Raw genomic sequence first — 7,445 nt, 5'->3', positions numbered from 1 at the left:
CAATGAACACCATATATGACATCGAAAACCGAAGAAGGGAAAAACCACAGAGAATGTTAGTTCTCAATGTATAACACTGGCTAAGGTGATTTTTACAAAGGGTGGCTCATTGTCAGAATGCTCATTGGAGGAGGTCCCACTTCCTAGAAAAGGCTCACTTCCAAATGAAGAAAGAAAGAAGGAAAGGTAATCCACCACTACAACATAATCTGCAAAACTATATATATATTGTCTCTGAAAAACATAATCTTCTAAGTCAGCCAAGATATAGATCTAAAATAGGTCAACACTAAATGTTCTGGTGGTAAGAAGGAATGAGAAGTAGACCACAACACAACACACATCAATGGTCAGATCAACACATTACATCCATTAAAAATTCTTTATCCAAATCATGACTTACACGCTACATAAATGTCATTACTCATCCTTGAATTCTAGACTTAATCCGGACCCAAAAGTCATTGCCCAATACAAAAAAATAAGAATGGAACCAAGATAGTCATGAATAAAATCGATCAACAACATATCCTATAAACAGAGAAATTTGGATCACCATCAACTTAATCAATATGCACTAAATATAAACTATAACACATCTTTTGGAGAACCAAATATTTTGGGAATGCATCTACTAAATTACTAGCACCAAAACTATATGTTGACATCAATGATAATTATTATGTTTGTTGGTATTTTTGATGTTTATGTTGTGATTGTCATTGATGGACATACACTTGTATTGAGATCCCCTTTATATGTATGAGCTCATGCTCAACCGGTATTTGTTCCAACCGGTATGTTGTATTCTAGTCTTTAGACTAGTAGTGATTTTGCAGAATGTGTTTCCTGGTCTGAAGCGGCATGTCGACCCCAAGTGGTTCGCAGATCACAAGCGGTACGAGGGTGCAAAGCGGCACAACACATTCTTACCAGTCTTCATTTTTGTCAAACCGACAACTGGTATTTTGTATGAACCGGTAATACTCTGTGATGAGTTACCAATTGAAATTTTGTGATGAGTTACCAATCCACCGATTGTTTGACGGTGCTGACACATTAATGGTGATTCCTGTGTTGTGTTACTAAGTATGTCTAGGTTCATTGAACCTAGGAAATTGTAAAGAAATCCTATTGGACCGACATGAAATCAGATTCCTTTAAAAGGGACATCATGTCTAGGGTTTTAGGTTGTTGCGAAAGGGGTTAATGTTGAGCTAGGGTTTAAGGTGGATATTGAGTTGTTGGAAGAGAGATCTTATTTGAGAAGATCGAGTTGTAACTGAGAGAGAGATAGAGAAGACTGAAGTAATGCTAGAATGCATTAGCTGTGAGCAATACTGGATCTAACCAAGCAGCTTGTGCTATTAGATAGATCAAACACTTGTTGATTACTCACATCTTTAACAAGTTAGTAGCCCCTAATCGGGTAGGCCTCAAAGCCTTTGTAAAATACTCTAACAAGGTGGTTCACACATGTGAATCTGAAATCCTCTAACAAGGTAGTCTTTAATCGGACTTATCTCCTAATAGAGATTGAGGTTCCTAACAGGATCTGTTCTGGTGAAGAACATTGTAAGACCTTAACTGGTCTGACCTTAACCGGTCTGGTTTCTATTCTGCAGATAGTGACTTGTGAGTTCCATCTCACCGTGGTTTTTCCCAGTTGGGTTTCCATGTCAAATATCTTGTGTTATGGTTGTATTGCTTTTGCGGGTGAATTTTTTATTCTCATTTTGGTTTGTATGTGTGGTAACCGGTTTGATTGTCAGACTGCTTTACCGGTTTATCTTTAGACTGTGTAAGTGTTTTAGTGCAAAGATTTTTGGCATACTAATTCACCCCCCCTCTTAGTATTCATCAATTGGTATCAGAGCCAACCTTTCTATAAGTTTAACCACTTGGAAAGAGATATGGGGGAATACACATTGAGGGAACTTACTCAATGACTCACTAAGTCTGAGCAAGCCTATGATGATCTTATGGTCAAATACAAGGCATCTCAAGCAAAAAAAAGAGAACATGCAGAAAAGCTGATGGAACTATCTGAAAGTAGTTCTAAAGATGAAGCTAACATGGAAGCTATGATTGCTGAAGTGAATAAGCTGAATGATTCAAACTCCAATCTGAGAAAGGAGTTGGAAGGACTAACTATTCGGTTCAGTCAAGAGCTTGAGAACCGGAGAAAAGGTGAAGATCTGATAAAAGACAGAGATCATGAGATCTCCAAGTTGAAACATGAGATTAGTGCACTAACTGCTCGCCTTCATGAGAGTAGAATGGAAAAAGAAGACATGCAAGGAGAACTGAACATTTCCATCTCTGAAAATGCAAGTCTTATGGAGACAAACACTACTGTTTCCAAAGAACTCTTTGAGTCAAAGGAAATACTTGCTAAGTTTGGCAAAAGTACAATCAAGCTAGAGCAAAAGCTTGAGTCATCTAGACCGGCAAAGAATACCAATGGTCTTGGTTTTCCTAGACATGAGGAAGGAGAATCCTCAAGAACAAATGCTGAAGCATCAAAGAAGCAACCGACACTCAAAGGAAAAGGTAAGCAAAAATTCAAACCTGTTTGCTTTAACTGTCTTAAAGGACACACTGCCAATGTATGTAGGAGCAAAGCCTACAATAATTTTCCTTATTTTATCAACAATGTACCTAGATTCAATAAGTTCAATGGTCATTGTTATGCATGCAACAAGTTTGGGCATAAAGCATTTGAATGCAGGTCTGTAGTGGATAACACTAGAAGATATCCTCAGAGGACCCAAGGAACTAGTCCTGAATCTTTTATGAACCGGAACCACAACTGGTTTAATGACTTCAATCATTAGTCAAGAAGTGGTGGTCATCAAGCAGCAACCAGATGGAGAGAAAGTTGTATGATCTATCATGGTCATGGTCACACTGGTGCAACATGCAGAAGGAAGATTGGAAACATGTACAATGGACCTTGGAGAGCACCTGGACTTGTTTGCTATCACTACAGCAAACCGGGTCACATTGCAAGATTTTGCAGAAGTAGAAAGAGTATATCTGATGATATACCGGTCACTCAGGAAGGAGAAATAGATGTTGAAAAAGTTCAAGGAGACATGAAGAAAACATGGAAGAAGAAACCAACAATGTCGGAAGAGGAACTGGTTTCTGCACCTAGTGTGGAAATATCAGAACCGACAAACTAAGCCTCAAAGGCTTAGGGGGAGCAAATGGAAAAATGCTTTCGAACCCCCTGTTAACACTAGTAAAAGACCTTAACCGATATGCTACACCTGTCGCTTGGTAGAAGATCGGAAATGGTAAAAAGGCAAATTAGGGTTTACGCCCTAATATAGGAGCATTAATGATGGTAGGTGAGAGACATGTATAAATGCATTTCTCAAATCAATTCTTACTATCTGTTTTCGAGTGAAGAAAAGTTTTCAAGTGCAGAGCGAAGAAAAGGCGATTTGAGCATTAGATCTCAAGAAATTGGATAACTTTGAAAGAGATTCAAATCTAGTTTGCAAGCGGTAGTGGAGAACTCAAAGCGGTGATTTGGCATCCGACGGAGAGTGAAGTAAAGCCAAATCAGGAAGCCCTAAATTTGCATTTGAAAGGTATTTTTCGTGTTCTTGAAATACTCTTCAATGGCTTCCGCATCTCATACCAGTTCAAGCACATCCATTGAGTCAGAAAGTTTCATTCAGAGGAAGTCCAAGTATAATGCTTTGTCACAAGTTCCAGCTGGAGTCATAGTCGAAGAAGGAATTTCAGACTATATTGATTGCAAGATAGAAGACCTAGGGTCCTTAGCCATTCATACTCAATTAGGTCTATTTTGCGGAAAGGACAAAAGGATCAAACCAGAGTTCAGTATCATAGAGAAGAAGAAACTCCATAATGCGGTATATTTTCTAGAAGACTTCACAGAGGATCACATCAGGATCATCTTGAGCAGAGTCCATGGTGACAAGATGTACCTAGAAAGAACACATGATATCACGCCTGAGGCAATTCATGCAGTCACTGGTTTCTGCAACACAGGGGAAGTGCCAACCCTGAGAACGGTAAGCAAAATGGAAATGACCAAGCTCACTGGTTCGACAAGTGATTCACGATGTATGATAGTTAATCCTATCAAGAATGAATTGGTAAAATATGCCTGCATGGTGATAGGCTACTGAACATTCTCAGCCAACAAGATTAATTATGTATCTGCTGTAGCGGTAAATGCCGCTTACCGGATGATTATAGAGGATAAATCGTTTCACTTATGCACCGGTATGTAGAGGCAACTCCTGTTAAATCTTAAGGCAATTAAAAAGGACAATTCACTGAGATTTAAGTTTGGACAACTACTGGTAGGGTTGTTTTTCTATTTCCAAGGCTACTTTCTGGGTGTAGGAGATGTCCAGTGGTCCCCTGACCAACCGGTAACCAAGAAGATAAAGGAAAGTGTGCAAGCCATTGGAACCAGCTACCTGAGGTACTGAACAAATACTTTGATGAGTTTAGAAGAAAGATGAGTCAGAGGGTACGAATCTTAGTTGACATAGTGAAGAAGTATGAAGATGACATCTGTTTCACTATTCAGGTGGACAAATGTCTAATGGAGGTTGTTGAGCCTAGAATGGAGGAAGTGGAGCCTATGGGCTATGAGGTCATGTTTGACATGCTGGAAGGGTATGCTTCAACCCTTATTGCCTTGCCTCTTGATCCAAAGGCTAAGTGAACCGGAACCTACTTGGATAGGATCACACAGGTTGAAGAACCATCGGTGAAGAAGGGAAAAGAACCGACAGCCAAGAAAGCTAAGGCAGTGCCTACAGCATCAGCACTAGCTACCACTGAGACTCCAAGAGTGACCAAGCGGTCACCGGCAAAAGTATTCAAAAGAAAGAGGAAGACTAAGGCAAATGAACCGAACTCCGAAGAAACTGAGTCTGATGAATAGCTAAAGAAGGCTAGACAGACCAAGAAGGTGAAGAAGAATGAACCGGCAACATCTGCACTGGTAAATATAGATATCTCCTCTTACAAACCTTTGACACATTGTCAAAGAACAGTAAAGAATATTAGGAGAAAGTTACTTCATGATTTAATTGATTATTATGATGAATTCAATAGTGAAGAAAAAGATGAAGTACTGTAGGAAATCATTCTTTATTTATGCAAAAATGACCGGTCACCATCAGAGATTAAATCTCAGACACCAGATTCATTATTTAAAGCATTGGATAACAAATGGTGCATTTCCATTGAAAAGGAACAAGATATTAGGGAGAAATTTTTTGCACAGTACTTCCCCGAACTCTCAAATTCAGAATTATTTGATGTATTGGATCAAAATAAAGGTGTCTTCTTCACAAGGAGAAGAAGACTCTAGTTGTTGGAAGGGAGAGTTGATGATGTAGAAAAGGATACACATCAACACATGGCCCATGCTATCAGCTTTCACAAAGCTCGAATGGCCAACCTCCAAGTGGAAAAGGAACCGGTTATTTCCAAAACGGATGAGGTTTTTGATGAGGAAGAAAACCTGGTGGAGGAACCAATCGACACCATAGATGTCGATGCCCTAGATATAGAAGATGTCACTCAAGACATACCTTCAGAGGGAACTAAATAGGGGCAACAAGCCAATCATGGTGGTGAACAAGCTATGGACACACAGCAAGCGGCAAAAGAACAGGAAGAGAAAAAGAAGGATGAAGATGAGAAACAGGAAAAAGAGGAAGAGAAGAGAAAAGAGGAAGAGGAGAAAAGAAAAGATGAAGAGAAGAAGAAGCAAGAAGAAGAAAGGAAGAAGAAAGAAGAAGAGGACAAGGAAGAAAAGAAGAAGAAGGAAGAAGAAGAAAAGAGAAAGAAGGAAGAGGAAGAAAAGAAGAAGAAAGAAGAGTAGAAGAAGAAGAAGGAAGAGGAAGAGAAGAAAAAGGAAGAGGAAGAGAAGAAGAAAAAGGAAGAGGAAGAGAAGAAGAAGAAAAGGAGGAGCAGAAGAGGAGAGCAGAGGAGAAGAAAAAGGAAGAAGAAGACAAGGAAGAAGAGAAGAGAACAGAAGCAGAAAAGAAGAAAGCTGAAGAAGCCAAGGAACGAGAAGCGGCAAAAAGCTCTCAGGTGGAGACTCTGAAGGCAATCGGAAGTCAACCCTCACCGGTTGATCTCTCTAGTCCTATCGATCTCCAATCTACAAGTGAGTTGGAGCTTATGCAGAGCATCAAGGTTGCTCAAGAGCGCCTTGAGATCATTCGCAGGAAAAAGGAACAAGACATCATTCAGGCAGCTGTAGACACACTTACTAGTTTAATCCCTGGTACTAATCTTCCTAACACTGATTCATAACTAGCACAACTCAAACTTCTGTGTACTTTATTGGATGATCAGGTATAGGGTCTAGAAGAAGCAGCAGAGGCCAATGTAAAGAAAGAGCACCAAAAGGCTCTTAATGTTGCTCTTGTGAAGAAATTAAATGAGCTTAGGACTGAACTGTTAAAGGATCAAAAGGACATAAGGAGTGCCTTGGATGAGGGAAACTTGCTACTCAGCAAAATCTGTCAACCTCATCTATTCTATGATGATGTGCTAGCCAAGAAGCAATAGCTTCAAATGGACTTACAGTCCTACTTAAGCACATTCAAGACTCCTTACGACTCCTTTGCAGCATATGGGCAAACCGTTCACTAGTTCCAGATCCAGTCAGCCAAGATAGAGCAAGAGATCAGCACAAGGTCTAGGGATTTGTAGGAGCTTCAACTGGTATTACTTCCATGACTACAAATTCTCCAGAAATGCTATCTGAACCTGGATGCCCTGACAGTCACACAAGAACTGAGCACAATAGATGCCATGGAGGAACAAGTATCACAAATGCAGACAGAGAAGGAAGTAGCGACCTCCCTACTTGAGTCCTGGTCTCTTTCCATGAAACAATTTTTGCAGGACTACAAAGCGGTTTTTGACAAGTATTATTCATTATTGTCATAAACTCTTTTATATATATATGGAAACAAGTTTTTTCAGCGGTACTTTGTCATTGTTGGCAAAGGTGGAGAAGTATATGGTTTTAAAATTTTGAAATTTTGATATATCAAGGGGAGAAGTATATTAGAGGGAGAAGTATCTATTTTCAAATTTTGATATATGCTGTGATATATGCTATATGCTCTGATGATTATGCTCTGAATACAAAATTTCTATACACTCTGTTGATTAAGGGATAGTGTATATGCTTAGGGGGAGCAATTTCGTTAATGGCAAGTTTTTGTTGTAAAACAATTAGATGTCAAAATTTTATTTTCCTAAGTGTTGCCATCAATGCCAAAGGGGGAGATTGTTGGCATTTTTGATGTTTATGTTGTGATTTTCATTGATGGACATACACTTGTATTGAGATCCCCTTTATATGTATGAGATCATGCTCAACCGGTATTTGTTCCAACTGGTATGTTGTATTCTAGTCTTTA

Source organism: Cryptomeria japonica, chromosome 5 (assembly GCF_030272615.1).
Source record: "Cryptomeria japonica chromosome 5, Sugi_1.0, whole genome shotgun sequence".
Classification (NCBI taxonomy): domain Eukaryota; kingdom Viridiplantae; phylum Streptophyta; class Pinopsida; order Cupressales; family Cupressaceae; genus Cryptomeria; species Cryptomeria japonica.
This window is presented reverse-complemented; position numbering follows the sequence as displayed.